The sequence below is a fragment of the Sminthopsis crassicaudata genome, chromosome 6, assembly GCF_048593235.1.
Source record: "Sminthopsis crassicaudata isolate SCR6 chromosome 6, ASM4859323v1, whole genome shotgun sequence".
Lineage (NCBI taxonomy): Eukaryota > Metazoa > Chordata > Mammalia > Dasyuromorphia > Dasyuridae > Sminthopsis > Sminthopsis crassicaudata.
Genome location: NC_133622.1, coordinates 146165936 through 146186094, shown reverse-complemented (window position 1 = coordinate 146186094; position 20159 = coordinate 146165936). Strand labels below are relative to the sequence as shown.

At 36.7% G+C, this 20159-nt stretch overlaps 1 pseudogene; it reads left to right on the top strand.

Annotated features, from left to right (window-relative positions):
- Positions 1-14853: 14853 nt before the first annotated feature.
- LOC141547069 (serine/arginine-rich splicing factor 3 pseudogene) lies at positions 14854-15641 on the top strand (annotated as a pseudogene).
- Positions 15642-20159: the final 4518 nt, after the last annotated feature.

Sequence of the window (20159 nt, the reverse complement as noted above, 5' to 3'; positions counted from 1 at the left end):
CCAAGAGATCTCCAGGGCCTGCATCAGACTCTGAAGAATACTTGCTATGAAATAGGTGCTCTGGTCTGAGCCAATGCATTCTACCATCCCATACCTGGGGATTATATTTTCTAATAAAATTTTGCTCACCATAGAGGCAGTTGCCTGGAACAAGGGAAAAGCTTCAATCCATGAGGTTACTATGACCAACAAATATTTGAGGCGGACCAGCATGGACAGCTCAGTAAAGTCCACCCGTATACTCAGAAATTGTCTCAATCCTGAGGACTCCCTCCAGCCTGCAGGCGGCGTGAGGCAGCCTTATTTGTCCTTCAACAGATCAGGTATCCCTCCACCAATTGCCAGGCTAATGTGTATAATCCAGGAGTCACAAATATAGTAAGTACAATATCACACAGGTTTTGGATATCCCAATGGCAGCCTTAATGTAGATAACATAGAATTTGCCTCCTAGCTGCTTTGGTCAGTGGAAGAAACCATTGTCCCATGTTATCTTCTTGGGCCCACAAATCATGGGCTCTTAATTTTTCTTCCCTGATGGGTAAGTTGGGTTGGGTGGCAGAGAAGGAATTAATACCATCATTCCTTCAATAACATCTCCTTCATTCCCGGCTTTCCTTGCCTCTTCATCAGCAAGGCAGTTACCCCGGGCCTCAAATGTGTTCCCCACCTGATGTCCTTTTACATGTACAATAGCAATAGCTTTAGATAGTGAGAGACATGATTTCCTTAAAGCAGTTACTTCACGTAACTGTCCTAATTTTAAATAATGGTACAACTTTAAAATGACTAAATACAATCAATTTAAACTAACAGAATATCCTATTTTCCCATAAAAGAACCTTTCAGATTTAACATTAATAATCCCTTCATTCTTAAAAAACATATTAAACTTTTGAAAAAAAACCCTATAAAATTATCAGATCAGATTAAAATTCTGCTCTAGGTTTTTTTGTTATCATATTATTTAAATAAAGAGACCATTATGCACTTAGGTAAACATTAAATAATTTGCTGAAGACAGATGGGACACCTTAGTAGAAACAAATCACTTCCAGAAAACTTACAGTTCCAACAAACCTCTTAGAGCAGCTATAAACTTGAAAAATCAAAATAAAACATTCAGTTATTAACACAATGTAAATGTAGGCTGTTTCTTTAAACAGTACAATCAATTAATGTTTCAATCAGCAAGGAGTTGCAGTTTGTTTAAAAAAAAAAAAAAAGAAAGAAAAAGAAAGAAAGCAAGCAGCTGCTTTCTTAATGGAGGGGGTGGGGGGATTAGATTGTCACCTGACAAGGCCCTTTCCACGTGGCCATTCTTCCTCCACATCATATGACATTTCTCCCAACTCAACCATGCTTTCCAACCCCCCACTTCTCACAGCTAACCCTTTTAGGGTGTTAAATCCCCCAGAATTCAATTTTCCAGCTGAAGATAGACCCCATGGGATATCTCCTTTCTCCTTCTCTCATGCCATCTTTTCCCCCCTCCCAATGCCTACTTGCTCAATCCTTCTCTGACATACTTTAAATACACACCCAAACTAATAACCCTTCTAACTAGATGCTCCATTTAAACTATCAATTACTTTTGCAAATCAATCCTTTTAGTCCCTTGTCATCTTTTTTTTTAAACTTTAAACTTTAAGATTTGCAATTAAATAACTTTGAACCAAATTTATAAAATTTATACATATATACAGCAAAGCTGCAAAATTTAAGGCATAACTCATAATGTACAAACTACCCAATACTTCTAGAAAGCAACATACTATCTAAGTAGGGAGATACAAACAAGGACCTTCCCCTAAGGTAAACTACTGGCACTTTGTTGTTGTTGTTGTTGTTGTTGTTGTTGTTTTTCTGAGGCTGAGGTTAAGTGACTTGCCCAGGGTCACACAGTTAGGAAGTGTTAAGTGTCTGAGATCAAATTTGAACTCGGGTCCTCCTGAATTCAGGGCTGGTGCTCTATCCACTGCGCCACCTAGCTGCCCCCACTTTGTTTTAATAACCTATATTTTAACTTAAAATCCAATCTCATACAGCTTTAAATTCCTAATAATATAAAATTGCTTATCTCAAATAATGAATTTCACTAAAGTGTTAAAACATAGTTTCTTTCTCTGCCTCGGGTCCCATGTTTCCTGTCAGAGAATGAGGAAGGAAAAGGAAAAAACAACAACAACAACAAAAAAAAAACCTACCTTAATTCTCTGCAAGATCTTCTCCAATTTAATTGAACCAATTTGTAATTTTGAAATGACTAATTGCCAAATTCCCAACCTTTATTCCCAATGGATTTTTCCTAAAGTTGGCCAAAGTAGAAGCCTACAAGAAAGTCAGACCTTTCTCTTTCTAGCTCACTGAATGAACATGACAAAGTGTGAATGCCCACAAGACATTCACTATTTTTGTGAATACCCTTGTTAATGCCCATTCTGCATTCACTACTGCCCGTCTCTCCTAATTCCCAGGCCCTCAGAGAAATCTCTGGTCACTGTCTCTTGCAGTGCTTAAGCCAGTTTTACCAGCTTAGCTCTGGTCTGAGGTCTTCAAAGATCTCTGGCCATCGTTTTACAGAACGATGATTTAAATACATGACAGAGTGCTTGAGAACAGCAGTATGTGAGCTCAAGAGCTTACCTTGCTGACCTTCTGCTGACTCCCTGTGAACAAAGAGGACCTACTTCCTTATCCCACAGCTTAAATAGGGTCTAATGAGGTCATATGCACAGTCAATCAGAGAAAGAAACGCCTCCCATTAACGATGCAATCTCAATGTGACCAGAGTTTCCACCCATGAAGTGGTCCCTGCTTATTCACAGAAACCACTTCCAGGGGTCTCAGGCTTTTTTGCCTATTTACTTCCTGTTTGCACTGTGCCTGACTCCTCCTCAGACCCCTACAACAAAGACATTCTTCACAGACACAAACACAAACAAAAATTACACAGAAATTATACTTTCCCACAAACAACAGATATACCCAAGTGTACTTCCCCATCATTTAGTAAGAACTGCTCTTAGACTCCTCTTATTATTTCAAATTATTCTGACAGAGGTCACCCTTCTGTCTTTAGTCACCCCATAGCATTCTCAGAGAGTCCTTTCCCCTGGGGTCATTTGCAGTCCATTTCACTACACAATTTACATGCGAGTTTGCCTCTCGGGTCTGACCCTTAGACTCCCGAGTGCTTACCTTCGGGCTACATGTGTGTAGGTTCTCCTGACTTTAGCTCAATCAATCCAACATCCACACAGGAGCTTCGGATCCGTCTTTTTCACTTTCTTCTTCACTGAGTCTCTCTGGATACTTTGCTCGGCAGAGAGAAGAAATACCACCCGCTCTGGAGACTAGGAACAAAATGTTCCTAGCCCCCAAATAGAGGTAATGGTTGTTCCCCACTGAGCTGTGATCCTGGACAAGCCCCCAAAACTGTGTGGGGTGCAAAGACCCTAACCCAAAACGACTACTTGGAGATTTCTCAAAGTGAAGGTAGAAAGGTTTTATTATAATCGTGTAAGAAGCAAGAAGTCCTTACTCTTGGGAAGTCCAGAAGGAGGAAGAGGCCAATTTCACAGAAGGAGAGTTAAATAAACAAGCACTTCCCAACCCCTCTCCCCAAATCCCCATATGCAAAGCTTTAGTCTAGATTGGCTCTTGTGGTTATTTTTCCCTTATATGGTGGGTGGAGTGATAATGGACTGACTAGAAATGAAGTAACAATGTAACTATACAAAAAGTTTAATTTCTAGGAAACTGAAACTGAGACTTTGCATACTTTAGCTGATAGTTTCTGAGAAACTACTTGCCCCACACACTTCCAATAAAACTATTTGTTATGGACCAAAAATTCTGAAATGACAAGGTATTAAGTCAGTGGAATTGATAAGACAATAGTTATCTAGTTTAGCATGGTGATGAATAGTTCTCTAGTTCAGTACATGTATTTAATATAGTTCTACAAGATTCACATCTATGATGATGTAATTAAAATAGAGCATATAAGCTGGGACAAACTCAGCCAGGATGGGAAGCAGAGACAGATTCCATTGTCCACCTTTGTGGTGGCTGGAGGTTGAAGCACAAGCCCTGGGACTGAGAGCCAGATTCATTCACTTCATCTCGAACCACCATGGTGGCTGGCCTCCTGCACTTCCCCCACTGAGAGCAAGGCTGGTCTGAAATGCTCTCCTGAAAGCTGTCCCGGGCCCCAGACAAGGAAACTAGATTGTGAAGGAGACAATAAAGGATTTGGACTTTAACACCTGGCTATTCTTGTGGTGATTATTCAACTGAAAGGAAGGCTGGTACAGAGACCTCCAGAAAACCAACCAAGAACATTACATAAATATAAGCACTTAAGAATCTAGCTACTAAGACATGTACATGAATATAATTACAAATGACGTATGGAAACACAGATGTAAATAATTGTAAAGATAATTGCCTATGTTTGAGTGGTATCAGTGGTATGGCTTTGATGATACCATGTTAAAAAGTTAATTTACCTACTCAGAACTACCAAATTACCAAAAGATTGATAGTAAAAAATTATATAGCTAGAAAAAATAACCATCAGATTTGTTTGGAGGAATAAAATGTCAAGAATCTCAAAGGAAATAATGACAAAAATTATAAAAGAAGGAGACAACCTACAGAAAACCTCAAAATATACTACAAAGCCATAAATCAAGGAAGATGCTATCTGCTTCTAGAGAAAGAACTGAAAATTTGCCATATATATTATAGAATGATTTTACATACAAAACTATTATTTGTGCCTAATGGTAGCCATCTCTAAAGTAGTAGAGGAGGGAAGAAAAAAATGTACATGATAACTTTATTATATATTTAAAAGGAATAGCAAATTGTATACAATAGATTTGCAATTTCATGTGCAATCATCTTTTTTATTATACTATGTTATGAAAATGCTTCTTTTATTTCATATATTCAAAATAAAAAATTTTAAAGCAGAAAAAAATGGTGCTGAATACAAAATAGGTCAACCAAGTGGAAGAGATCAGATTCACAATATATAGAAGCAAATAAACAGTAGTCTAAGGCCAATAAACCCAAAAATCCTTGCTACTAGACTAATGACTCATTACTTGACAAAAATTTCAAAGAAACTAGAAAGCAGTCTGATAGAAATTTGGTACAGACTAACAACTCATAATATATACCAAGATGATCTCCAAGTAGTTGGTATTCAATAACGTCCAACTCTTGGACCATATAGGTTCTATCTCAAATTCATCTGATTGATAAACACTAACAATATATACAGCATTCTGATCAATGTAATGACCAATGATGAATATTACACATTTTCTGACAGAGAGGGGATTAAACTCAAGGTACATATGAGACAAATGTTTGATTTTTTTTTTTAATATGTCAATTCAGTAATTTGTTTTGCTTAACTATACATATTTGTCAAATGGTTTTTCTTTTGTTGTTTTTTTTTTTTAGTGGGGAAGATTATGAGAGGGAGGGAAAATAAAAATTTTATTGAAAGAATTATATTTAATACTAAAAAATAAATACATACTAAACTGAACCATTCAGAAACCTGAGTGTGATAAATAAGATTCAGAATGGCAGGAAACCTAGGTGTAAAATTTCAAACTATCATTCAATAAACCAACCAAGAATTTTCTTTATAATTTATAATTTAGAAGATAATGTCCAAAATATGGGAGGTGATAGTCTCTTTATACTCTGCCTTAATCCATGACAACTATTATGTCTAGTTCTGGAATCATGCTTTTAAAGGATCATTAACAAACTAGACTAAACTCTTTGGAGGGTAAGTAGAGTGGTAAACAGACTCAAGGACATATATGTATACACAGTCTGCAACTTACTTTCTTTTAGATCCATATCTACACTTTCAAGGTTTTGTTTTTTTTTTTTTTTAATTTTGTTTTTGACAACAGTTATATTAAGATTCCAACTAGAATGAATTTTTTGATTCTATTTTTGAACTGTCATGTTTCCTTCCTTCCCTCCTCCCTCCCTCCCTCCTCCCTCCCTCCCTCCCTCCCTCCCTTCCTTCCTTCCTTCCTTCCTTATTTCCTTCCTCCCTCCCTTCCTTCCTTCCTTCCTTCCTTCCTTCCTTCCTTCCTTCCTTCCTCCCTCCCTCCCTCCCTCCCTCCCTCCCTCCCTCCCTCCCTCCCTTCCTTCCTTCCTTCCTTCCTTCCTTCCTTCCTTATTTCCTTCCTCCCTCCCTTCCTTCCTTCCTTCCTTCCTTCCTTCCTTCCTTCCTTCCTTCCTTCCTTCCTTCCTTCCTTCCTCCCTCCCTCCCTCCCTCCCTCCCTCCCTCCCTCCCTTCCTTCCTTCTTTCCTTCCTTCCTTCCTTCCTTCCTTCCTTCCTTCCCTCCCTCCCTTCCTCCCTTCCTCCCTCCCTCCCTCCCTCCCTCCCTTCCTTCCTTCCTTCCTTCCTTCCTTCCCTCCCTCCCTCCCTCCCTCCCTCCCTCCCTCCCTCCCTCCCTCCCTTCCTTCCTTCCTTCCTTCCTTCCTTCCTTCCTTCCTTCCTTCCTTCCTTCCTCCCTCCCTCCCTCCCTCCCTCCCTCCGTCCCTCCCTCCCTTCCTTCCTTCCTTCCTTCCTTCCTTCCTTCCTTCCTTCCTTCCTTCCTTCCTTCCTCCCTCCCTCCCTCCCTCCCTCCCTCCCTCCCTTCCTTCCTTCCTTCCTTCCTTCCTTCCTTCCTTCCTTCCTTCCTTCCTTCCTTCCTTCCTTCCTTCCTTCTGAAAGATTTTTTTCTTCCCTGAATCCCTGAGTCAGCTGGACCTCTCTCTTTATTCCAATTTTAAAATGTCTACACAAATATGAAAGCTTGGCACTTTTACCGCCTAGCAGATTGACATTGTTCTTTGTCCTCATATAGGATTTAAAATCAGAACATACTTTTTGTAATTTATTAGTAGAATAAATTACAGGTTGAGAAATGGCTTTCTCTATTAATATTGTTTAAATGTGGGGTAAATTATACAAAGGAAGTTTTAAAGTGATGACTATTATATTAAAATGTGAAAATGAAAAAAATTTAAAATATTGCAAATTTCTGATAACTTGTATAAATTATATGAGTGTTGGACTATGTCCAACATATGTCTAGTGTCTATATGGATCAGTCTAAATATGGCTCAAAGGGAAGAAAGAAGAGGTATTTCTATAGTCTCTTAGCCCAACTATTCTCCAAGGGATACTTTGATTCCTGCCAGGAAGTGAAGATCAGAGGCTGCCCATATTGTTCTCAAAGAGAGGGAATACCAGGCTAAAATTTTATCTGTTCCCTTAAATTAGTCTGTTAGTCTGGGGAAAATATTTTTTAGGTATAAGCTGTGCTCCAGAGCACATGCCTTCATGAAAAAAGTGGTGCCCCAACTTATATATCCAAAGTTTGATTATCTTCCTGTCAAATGTTAACTCCCCAGTGAACACATGTAGAAAATAGAAAATAATCCCATTTGCCCAAGGAGCCAAAAAAAAATTAGAAAACTATATATACTAGGCAATACATAGAATGAATGAGCTCTTCCAATAGGAGCAAACAAACTCAGTTCCACTGGGACAAAGTCCAAGATTTGACCCAAGGGGAAATTCCTTGAAATTTCTAATGTAGCAAGATGATAACAGGGACATGATAGGAATTTTTTTTACTTCTTTCATGTGAGCTCCTCAGAATCTTTCTCTCTCTGCAGATTCATGAATAGACTCTGGAACACTGATTTCTTTCTCAAAACTAGAAGTGAGACTCTCTCCAATTTCCCTCTTGCTGGTGGGAAGCATTAAGCAATCAATCTTCACCAATGAGGAGATTCCCATTCACATAGGCTTTGAGGTTCAGGTTATACTATATCAAAAATTACTTGTGACATAGAATGAATTCTTTTTTATGGAAAGTTTTATGCTTTTTTTTTGTTGTTTGATTTAGATGTCAACACAACTCTGACTTTTGTAGGAAAAGAAATCCTACAGTGTGGGTAACCTTTATGTCATGTAAAGCTATAAACGTGAAAGAAACAAAGATTAAGAAAGTGATGAAGCATTATAGATCTAAAATTTTCTTTTGCTCTGATCTCACTACTATACTACAAAAATCTAATGTTGGGAAATGAAATTGTTGATGAAGGAAATGTAATGTGACATAGTTAATTATCATCAAATTATAAATTAATATAAAAAACTTAATATATCTCTTGTGATATAAAATAATTCCACAACATTTCAGACCAATTAAAATGCCATTATGCCAATTCTTCTCATCTTATGGGTGGGCATGAATGAGAATCTCACAGGATGGGCAGGATTTCCTGCTAAAAGGTCTATAAGATAGTAAATGCACTGGCATATTCGAGCATAGGGGCAGCTGGGTGGCGCAGTAGATAAAGTGCCAGGTCTGGAGTTAGAAAGATCTGAGTTCAAATCTAGCTTCAGACACTAGCCTGGGCAAGGCATTTAACCTTAGTTGCCTCAGTTTCCTCATCTGTAAAATAAGCTGGAGAAGGAAATGGCAAACCACTCCAACAACAAAATATTAGAGCATATATAGCCAATGTTATTGCTTCTTTTAAGAAAACTCATAATGTAGTTTATGAAATTACTCCTTCTTAAGTTCTTACTGTGAACATTTTGGGAAAGGAATTTATTTTTACAATTCTTCCACCACACAATCATTGTTACACATTATTTAAAATTTGTCTTTTATATAAATATGAAGATAGAATATAGACTCTAAAATCTGTAGGAACTCTGTCATGATTGGAATATAAATGGCATCTATTTTCAGTCACAATAAAAATCATATTCTAGTCTCACAAATTACCATAGGCACCTTACTTCCCTCAGATTTAGCCATCACATGAGCATATATTAAAAGATCTCATTTACAGTGCCTAAAAATATTACAGAAAATTACTTATTGATTCTTCAATAAGGACAATACATTTTAACTTGTTGCAGTATTTTATCAATAAATCTTAATTGAATTGTCAAGTTAGGACCTGGAGACAAAATTTACTTTCTTTCTTCCAGTTTTCTAGAAACATGGAGCCCAATCAAACATGGGGAAATTGCTTTGATCACATGCAACAGCTTTGTAACAAAAGTGAGTTAGTTTTCTAAATTTATATAAATGAGAATCATTTGTATAGTCTAGGTTTTTCAGCCTATTGGGTTAATTTGTTTTCCCAGTGAACTCTATTTCTTCTAATAAAATCAGAAAAAAATTGCATTCAACTGAATCCTTTTTTGGTTCCAAACCCAGTACTCTATGTACAATACATTGCCTCCTTTATGCGTTGTGCTTAGGTAGTTCATAAATCTTTGTTAGATGCAATTAAATGTAAAAATAGAGGCACAGAGCAGTTTCTTTTCTTTTTCATACTTCAAGTTCAAATATTCTCTAGTATGAAAGGGAAAATTAAAATCAACTTTTACTATTTATGCCCTTCTAAAGGGCTGGTACTTTTAGACAAAATAAAAATGACAAGAACCTTGGGAAGCAGTGGCCATATCATCAAACAGAGATGGTATTTTTGGTAGATAAAAAGGGAAACATTAAGTGATCTGATGTATGTCCTAGATTTTAGGAGAGCTCATCTCAAAAAATTCAGAAATAGGATAAGGTAGGACACCATTAACTTGATCTCTGAAAGGGAAGGTCAGGCAAGAGGAATGGGAGGCCTAAAGATGACAATTTTTTTGCAGTATTGTTCATTTCCTTTAAGAAGTAAATGGCAAAAATGTTTATAAAAGGTGATGAGAATGTAGAAGAAAACTTTTGACAGTCATCTTTGAAAATATTATGAAATGGAAGAATAACTAGTGAAGGATAAATACAAAAGAGTGGCAAAACTTGTAAGCACAATGTTAGAAAGGGAGAAGTGCAGAATTACTAAGATTTTCGAAAGACAGTAAAGAATTAAAAAAAAAACCAAAACAGCCTGAGGTTTTAACTGAACTCAACCGCTATAAATCAGTACAGCAGTTAAAAAGAAAGGAGCTACTTTTATTCTGCATTAATTAAATATAGTCAATGACCATTAATTGTCTAATCTGTACAAAGAAAGTCAAAAGACAGTCCCAATTATTTAAAATTCACAATCCAACTAAGGAGTCGATTTACAAATACCTACATGTTAACAAGCTATGTAAAAAATAGTCAGGAAATAATTAAGAGAAGACTGCAGAATTAAGAGGAATTGGGAGAGTTTTCCTGTAGAAGGTAGGATTATAATTGGGACTTGAAGGAATCTGGGGAAGCCAGGAGAGGAAGCTGGGGAAAGAGAAAGTTCCAAGTATGGGAGACACCCAGGGAAAATGCCCATACCTTAGGGGCTGTACTACTAGTCTAGTCTTTTGGAGTGCATATTTCCATGGTAGATGCCATCTTTTAGAAAGGACATGGTACAGCTTGGAATATACCAGATGAAGTGTGATTAAAATGTTAAAGGGACAGAAAATCATGATGTATGAGTGCTAGCTACATCAGGTATCTCTAACCTGGAGTACCCAGAACACTGAGAGTCTGTAAATAGATTCAGGGAGTCAGTGAACTTGGATAGGAAAACATTATATTTTCATTTTCACTAATTTTTAGTTTCCTTTGTAATCCTAAGTATTTAAAAACTTGATTCTGAAAAAGGGATTCTCAGGTTTCACCAGACTGCCAAAAGTGAGATCTATGACTCAAAAAAGGTTAAAAATTCTTGAATTAAAAAGTTGGGAGTGATTATCTAGAGGAGGGAAGCCATGAGGGTGATGATATGTTTTCAAATATTTGAAAGATTGCCATCTTTTCATATTTGAATTTTTTTTCGAAACAGTTGTACCAATTCCTAATTTCATCAATACTCTATTAATGCAGGCAGCTAGGTGGCATGATGGATACAGCACCAACCCTGAAATCAGGAGAATCTGAGTTCAAATCCATTCGTAGACACCTAAAACTAGTTGCATGAAACTCTGTTCAAGTCACTTACTCCTAATTCCTTTGCAAAAAAATAAAAAAAAACCAAACATTCTATTACTGTGCTTGTCCTTTCATAGCCTCTTCAACATAAATTATTTCCATCTTTTCTAATCTTTATTTTTCTTATTTAATGAGTGCAAATCTCACTTTAGACACTTAACACTTCCAAGCTGTGTAACCCTGGGCAAGTCATTTAACCCCAATTGTCTCAGGAAAAAAAAAGTGGAATGCTAAAATAGGAAATCAAAAGATAATTGAAATAACACATACATTTGATCTTAGAATACAAAGTGAAGCAGGGCAGAGACTAATAGAGTTTTGTCAACATAACTTTTTGGTCAAAGCAAAAATTTTTTTTTCTTTTTTACAACCAAAAGGTGACTGTATACCTGGATACACCAGATAAGTCAATATTAAAATCAGATTTATTATATACTTGGCATCCAAAGGTGGAGAAACGTTATATAGTCAATTAAAAGCAGACCTGGACCTGACTATGGCTCACATCATAAGTGACATTGCAAAATTCAGACTCAAATTGAAGAAGGTAAGAAAAACCATCAAACCATATAACTATGACCTAAATAATATCTCATATGAAGATGAAGTGGAAGTGATTAACAGATTTAAGGAATTATAACTGTTAGATAGATTATCTGAGGAACTATAGACAAAGATTCATAATATTATGAATAGCAAATTTTTAAAAATCCAAAGAAAAAGAAGAGCAAGAAAGAAAAATGGCTGTCTGATAAGGCTTTAAAAATAACTGAAGAAAGAGAAAGTAAAAGGGAAAGATATACAGAATGCAAAATTCCAGATAATAGCAAAGAGAGATAAGGTTTTCTTAAATTAGCAATGCAAAGAAATAAAAGAAAATAATGAATGGGGAAGACAAGAGATTTCAAGAAAACTTCTTAATCTCTAATGCTTCTGTTAAGTCCATAATTTTGTTTTTTATCATGCCTATTTTGTATGAAGGTCAGAAGGGTCTGGTATGCTATTGTCCATGGGGACATGAAGATTCAGACAAAACTGAATAGGGTTGATGTGATTTTTCGTTCACCTATAGGAATAAAAGTTCCCATTTGCATGAGATCAGGGCCCTTCTGACTTGGTAGATTTCCAGAGACCATGAGATTCACCATATTCTGTCTTGCTAAACAGATGTTTGTTAAACCTATATTTCATAATATCTTTGTTTCATATCCTTGCTGTGTGTTAGGGCTAAGTAAATCTCTTTCTATTAACTATTCAAGTTCTATGACATCTCATTAAATCTCAACCATAAGCCTGAACTAAAAGGATGTCCATATTGAACACTAGTTTACAAAATTCTGGGATTCTAAGAAAACAAAGAAAAACCCCCAAACAATTGTTGTGTGACTTGAAGAACTACTATAAGGTTCTTTGAACACATTAATGCTCATAAACTAAGCAACTCCTAATGGAATCATCATTAGAATTAGGAGGGGCTATTCCTTCTGCCCTCCAATAAGAGGGACAAAAAATACTAATGAGGTATGAATATCAAGGCTGCTACCATCCTGCAAAATGATGAGGTTCCTGAATGATGACATGTTTTTGTCTTCCTTTTGTATTCCTTTCATTGCTTGGTAAAGTACTTGGCATAGGGTGAACTAAATACTTAATAAATGGTTGTATAGATTGCCCCCACTGTTTCTACATTTTGCTTTTATCTGGAATCTTCAGATGATTTGCTACCTATTCTGAAAGAATAATTTTCAAAGATATCTATGTAATATGACATTTAATATTTTCTTCTGGCTTGATTTAGACGACTATAGTCAGTCAATAACTTAAGAATTGACATAATTAGTGTATCATATAAAAAGTAAGAACCTAACTTCTGAAAATTTAACACAAATATTCAGAATCTACTTAATTAGACTATTAGCATGAGTCTTGCCATTAGAAAAAACTGAAATGTAGAGATTTTTCTTTTTTAAATTTTAAAAATTAGCTTGAAATATTTTAGCTCATTGTTTTAGCTCATTTAGCCTTAGTAGAAATATAAATATGAAGAATTAAAAGAACTAAAAATTAAGCAGTTCTTAGATAATAGCCAATTTACTGAATCATGATGATATGCTTGTATTTACATAGCACTTTAAGTTTTGCCAAGAACTTTACTTAAGTTATCTCCTTTGATCATCTCTACTACACTGAGAGGTGTTATTATTATCTCTCTTTGCAGATGAGTAAACTGAAATGAAGATTTATTTGCCCAGTTACATAGATAGTAAGCCAAATTTTAACTTAGGTTTTCCTGATTCCAAGTTCAACATTCTTTTCACTGTACTCATTTTATGTGGATTCCAAGAAGCTCTGGAATATTTCAGAAATACTGTGCAGAGCAGGGTCTACAAAAATTAGAACACTGAGCAAAAATTTGCCAAATGGAGATCACTGTAAATTCTCCCACTGAATTATATTTCTACTCTCTCTGACCCTTTTATAAGTTGAATATTGGTCCAAATTAATCACAGAATGATTACATTTTAGATGTGGAAGGCATTTTTAGCAGTTATCTACTCTAATAAACAGCCCTCATCCCTATTCCCAACCATCATTAAATCTCAAATAAATGTTCATCCATTCTTTGTTTAGACATTTCCAATGAAGGGAAACTATCCCTGTTAAGGCAAACTATTCCATTTTTGGATAGCTTGCAGGAGGCATTTCTAATATGAAGCCTAAATGAACCTCTTTGTAATTTCTATCTACTTTTCTACTCATGCCCCCAAATTTTTTTCAGGTAACTGCTATTTGATGTTACCTCTATCATCTAGTCCTCATGAACCCATTTTTGGAGCCTCAAAGATAAGACTTTGTTTGCCTTACCTCTTTTGCATTTCATCTTATTAAATTCCATGCCGCTCTAGCTCAGTGGCATCAAACTCAAATAGAAATGTAAGCTACTAAACCATATATAAAGATTCCTGTGAGGACCCATATTAACTTGGTTTTATAATATAACATTATCAATGTTTTATCATATTTTTACTTATCTTGTTAAATATTTCCTAATTATATTTTAATTTGCTTCAGGCAGCACTGGGCATTGTTAGATACTTACAAGGTACTTATGCACTTAGTTCACACCTTTAAAGAAGTCTGCTCATTAGTTCACACATTAGACTTCACACCTTTAAGAGAGCATACTTTTAAGGAGCTCCCACAAGCCCAGGGAGTACCCAAAAGCCCATTCTCTGGGAGGATATAAGGAGCCAGGATTTAGTGGGGAGAGTCAGTTTGTTTTGGGTCAAGGAGAGGACTTCCCGGGAAAACTTTAGAGAAGCTCGAGGAGATTCACAGCCAGGATTCAGTGGATTCGCAAGTCCAGGATATTCACAAGTTTAAAGTAAAAGCCTGCTCATGGACTTCCAGGAGATTCAGAACTAGGATTGACTTCTGGGAAACCTACAATCCTACACTCTTAGAGACAGAGTCAGAGTCATTCCCACTTCGACTTCTGTGCTGGCTGGAGACATTGGGAAGACTAGAGGCTGGAGACATTCGGACAAGAGCTCTCAGGAACCAAAAAGAGAGGAAGGCCTCCAGAAAGCTGGCCGAGCCCCAGGTGAAGGAGACAAGACTTGAAGGAGAAAATAAAAGATCTACAGATAAGATTTGGAAAGAGACAGTAAAGGACTTTAACTCTTGGCTGTGATTACTGAACTGAATGCTCCCAGAGACCTTCAGGAAACAGAAACAGAGAATGATGATAATTTAGAGAAAACAAAACATTACATTTTGGCGCCCAAACACGGACGTTTTTTGTGGACGATGGGGAGAGAGGCAACAGCTGCACGGGGACAGAGCCAGAGCCGGGAGGAGCCGGGGAAAAACCCAGTGGAGCGGTGGGAGTCGTATCCCCGCTGTTAAGCCACAGCAAACGAGATGCATCGTGACTGTTGTCCGCTGGATTGTAAGGTTTACGTAGATAACCTTGGTAACAATGGCAACAAAATAGAATTGGAGCGAGCTTTTGGATATTATGCGCCACTCCAAAGTGTGTGGGTTGCAAGAAATCCTCCCGACTTTGCTTTTGTTGAATTTGAAGAACCCAGAGATGCAGCCGATGCTGTTAGAAAACTAGATGGAAGAACACTTTGTGATTGCTGGGTAAGGGTGAACTGTCAAATGGGGAGAAAAGAAGTCGGAATTGTGGTCCTCCACCTTCTTGGGGTCGTCGCTCACGGTATGATTATCGGAGAAGTCCTCCACCCCATCGCAGATCACCACGAAGAAGAAGCTTTTCTCGAGCTGGAGCAGGTCTCTTTCAAGAGATAGAAGGAGAGATCACCGTCATGGGAGAGAAATCATAAGCCTTCTCATTCCTTTTCCAGGTCTCGCATTCACTCTAGGTCAAATGAAAGGAAATAGAACATTGACCTTCAAGAAGAGTGATGTATAGGAAGTATCCCTTCATTTGACAGGAGCATGTACAGAACATTACAAGTTTTGTTTGAGCCTTCATAAGCTCAGTGCATTTTTAAAATGTTTTAGCTGTTAAAATTTATTTATTGTCTTGTAACAGTGATGCATGTATAGATGTGTATCTGTATGGTTTAAAACATCATATAAGGCATGTAATACCAAGAATTTGTTAACTTTACAGTGTTCCCTTAAACGAAATTCTAATTTTTATTGATTTTTATTGTTTTGCATTGATTTGCAAATTTCTAAAATCTGCAGTGGCCAAAAAAATAATATCTTGACTTGTGTCTTCTGGGGAGGAAATGACAGATTACATTGGAGAGCCTTGAGTTTTGTCCACAGTAGAGCTATATGCACAGCATCAGTTAAACAAAATGCAATGTTAAAACTCCTCTTAGAACAGGCCAGCAAGTAAATTGGAAAGTAAAAAGCATACTAAAATAAATATAATTGCTTTGCTTGAATGTGTGATGGCAATTTTAGAAAAGAAAAAAATATTCTAAATGGACACATATCTTTGAGGGAAAACCTTAAGAGGTTTTGAGGAATTTAGTTTTTTGGTTTTTTTTTAACTTAAGATGATGGATTCTTTTTGTAGTTGATGCAGTGTGAGTAAATAAGTAGTGATATAAAAATGTACCATTCACACAGACTTCCAGTTTAAGGGTACATTGAAGAGATAAAACTTTTTGAGTTGCTGTGCAAGATTTTTTTTCATGATGTCATGTGAGACCTTTGGGATTAAAGTTTAGTTACAAATTGTTGCTTAACTTTTGAATACTTAAAAGTTTTCCTTGTAGAACCTAATTCAGCCTATGCGCTTGGTACATGCAGTCCAGGTTTAAACATTCCTATAAGAAGCCATACTTATATTTTTCTTGTTAAAGTGCTTTTGGAGTAATAAAATACTAGCTAGCCTATTTGTGTGGTAGCCAGTTGAATCCACTATTCATCACAGTTCTTGTATAAAAGCAGTTGATTGTGATTGCACAAAGCTGCTACTTTGAGTTGGACTTGATTACTTTGAGAGTGGTTTCTTGGTTGGGGGAGAATACAGGTTTTTTAAACCAATAGGGCAGTGTCCAGTGAAAACAGATCCAATGAAATTGCCAGATGATGAGAAGAGATTTAGAAAGTGATAACTAGAAGGAAATTAGATAGGTTAACTGCCTGGGAGAGAGGGTTTGCTTGTATTTTACAGACAGAGAAGGAAACAAATGGAGAAGAAAACAGATGGGTGGCAACAAGCACCTGGAGAGAGACAGAAAAGGAGAAAAACCTCAAAACAAAGGGGAAGATCTAAGAAACATCTGACACTCAAAGAGCATGGCTGATAAGGAGACTGTTAAAGAACTTTAAAACTAGCAGGAATCATTGGATTCCCTAACCCAAGATGAGACTATCATAGGACTTTAAAACTTGCAGGAATTATTGGATTCCTGGCACAAGAACCAATGGACAATGGATTCCTTTTGGACTATTTCTAGGACTTATGGATATGTTTCTCATGTATTATGTTACTATGTGATTATGTAATTTATGTAATTATGTGTAATACCTCCCATATTGATGGATTTATATATATATACTTGTTTCAAGGTTGTGACCACCCTATGTTCTAAATCAAAAGAAAAGGGGAGATGTTAGGATTATTACAAGGTACTTATATACTTAGTTCACATCTTTAAAGGAGTTCACTCATTGGTCCACACATTAGACTTCACACCTTTAGGGAGCACATAAAAGGACTAGGAAGGGATTCAGAGTCAGGTTTTAGTCAAGGAGAGGACTTCCTGGGAGAAATTCAAGGGACTTCGGAGGAGAGGACTTCAGAGGAGAGGACTTCAGGAGATTCACAACTAGGATTGACTTCTGGGAGCTCCCACAAGCCCACGCTCGGAGGCAGAATCTGATTCATTCCTATGTCTACCTTCGTGCTGGCTGGAGACATTGGGAGGAAGAAAGGCTGGAGCTGGCTGGAGACATTCTGACAAGAGCTCATCAAGGAACCAAGGGGAGAGATAGGCCTCTATTAAAGCTAGCCAGACCCCAGGAAAAAATTCAAGTCTTTGAAGGACACAATAAAGGATCTGGACTTTAACTCTTGGCTGCATTTTGCGATTATTGAACTGAACTGAAGCCAAGGTTACCTCTAGAAGCTCCCCAAGAAATCTGTTGCCAGAGAAGGATTATAATTTAGAGACAAGAGAACATTACAGGGCATATTGTAATCCTTGTGTTTAATACTTCTGGAAGCCTGCCAGTATCCTTTTGAATTCTGGCTCTGAGTTGAACCTATCAGCTTTGTGATATTTGCATATTTGATAAGCATGCCAATTGTGTTTTTATGCAAATCATAATAATGTGTCCAAATCATAACAATGTTAAACAGAATTGGACCAAGCACAGATCCCAGGGGTTTCTGCTCTGGAAACCTCCTATATTCACATTGAACCTGTAATAATTACTTTTTGAGTTTGACCTTTTAAGCAGTGTCAAATCCATCTAATTCTATTATTGTCAGGTCCTTGTCTCTCTCTGTTTTCCACCAGAATATTGTGAGATGTTTTCTTAAATGCTTTGCTAAAATCAAGGTAAAGTAAATAACTCCAGTATTCTCATTAACACAGCTTTTTTGCACTTATCACTTTCTTTTCCAGAAGTTCACTAATCACTTCTTTAATGATTTAGTTTAGAATTTTTCCCAGGAACTGAAGTCAGATTTACTGTAGATTGCAGATTCTTTTCTCTCCTTTTTTTTGATATCAGGATAATATTTGTCCTTCTCCAAATCTGCTGTACCTCTCCTTTGCTTATTGGCCTTTAAGATATCACTGACAGTGATTTAAAAATAAATCCACATGTAATTTAATTTTTTGCAAAGCCTTTCATATGTCCTTTTAGTTCTCACAACAACCCTGTGGAGTAGCTAACTCTAAAGTAGGGGTGCTAAAAGGGAAAGTCCATTTCCCCATTAACACCTCTTCTTTATTTCTCACCAGATTTATTTCCTTGAAGAGGAACTTAAATGCACCATTGTGAGTCAAACCTGAAGCTTACCATTTTGCTTTAGTTGGATAGGTATGTTCTATCATCCTAAAACAATTATCATCTGATGTTTTTCATCCCACCATATATTTTCTTAAGAAAATCTCCTTGAAGACCAAATAGTAATAGAATGGTAATTGACACTGTAAACAGAGGCAGAGGTCTAACTAGAGTGCTTTTAATACTAGCCTTCCATTTATTATCTTTATGCTCTTGCATGGGGCACTAACCTTTCTATGATTCAGTTTCCTCATCTATAAAAATGAGACAATTGGGCTTTCTAATACTTTCTAATCTTAAAAATACTATGTTCTTGGAAGCTAGAATTCTTTACAAAGATTCCCATGTGACTTTAGGTAGTAGCACAGCAACATGAAGTGCATTGGCTTTAGGAGAAATTAGAATGCATTTATTTGGCTTATGTCATTTCAGTATGCCCTGTAGAAAAATTTTCTGACCTAGATCAGTCTGTTTCTAAAACTTGAACCTTCTGAATTTATCACTTATCAAGGTCCTGATGACTGTATTCTCCTTTAAGGTGAGATGCTAATGATATAAGATATCAGTTTCAGTTAACCACTTAAGATTTATTAGTTTGTGGTTTTTGTTTTTTACCAAGGAACAATGAACTGCTGCTTGATGAAGTAGTGGCCAGAGATGTCTGAAGACCTGGGATAAGATAAGACTGGCAACAAGTGACCTTGGTGGTCACCCCCCACCCACGCATAGTACTATTGTAACTTCTATTCTCTGTTTCCAAACTGACCAAGTCTCATTTCTCTCCCATGTTACTACCTTTCAAATACCTGAAGAAGCAAGTAAGTGCCCATTGAAACTTATCTTCTCCAGGATAAACAAGATCCTTCTGTCAGTCCTCATATACTATAGTATGAACTCAATAAACTTTTTGGTTAGTCTGCTCCAAACACTTACCAGTTTATCAATGGCCTTGCTAAAATGGGATACCCAAAAGAGAATATAATTCTTCAGATGTTGTCTGGCCTGGTCAAAGACAGTTGATCTCCTTATTCTTGAACACCCTAAATGCAGCTGAAGATTACATTCACCTTCTTGGCTGGCATTTTATCCTGTTGGCTTACACTGACTGTGCATGATTGTATATTAAAAATTCTAGTTATTTTTCAAATGAACTATCTAACAATTTCCCCCATCTTATAATGTAAAGTGGATGTTTTTGAACATGTGTAAGATTTTAAATTTATCAACATCATCCCATTTATTTTGCTTTTAAAATAAGCTATTTATTTCCAAAATACATGCAAAGATAGTTTTAAACATTCACCCTTGCAAAACTTTGTCTTTCAGGTTTTTCCTCCCTTCCTTCCTTCCATCCCACTCTCTCCCCTAGAAAGAAGCAATCTAATATATGTTAAACACATGCAATTATCCTATACATATTCCCACATTTATCATGCTGTACAAGAAAAATCAGATCAGAAAGGGAAAAATGGCAAAGAAAAAAAACAAAAAGCAAGCAAACAACAAAAGTGAAAATGCTATGTTGTGATTCCCATTCAGCCTCCACAGTCTTTTTTCTGGATGCAGACGGCTCTCTCCATCACAAATCCATTGGAATTGGTCTGAAATTGTTGAAAAGAACCATATCCATCACATAATCTTGTTGCCACTGTGTATGACAGT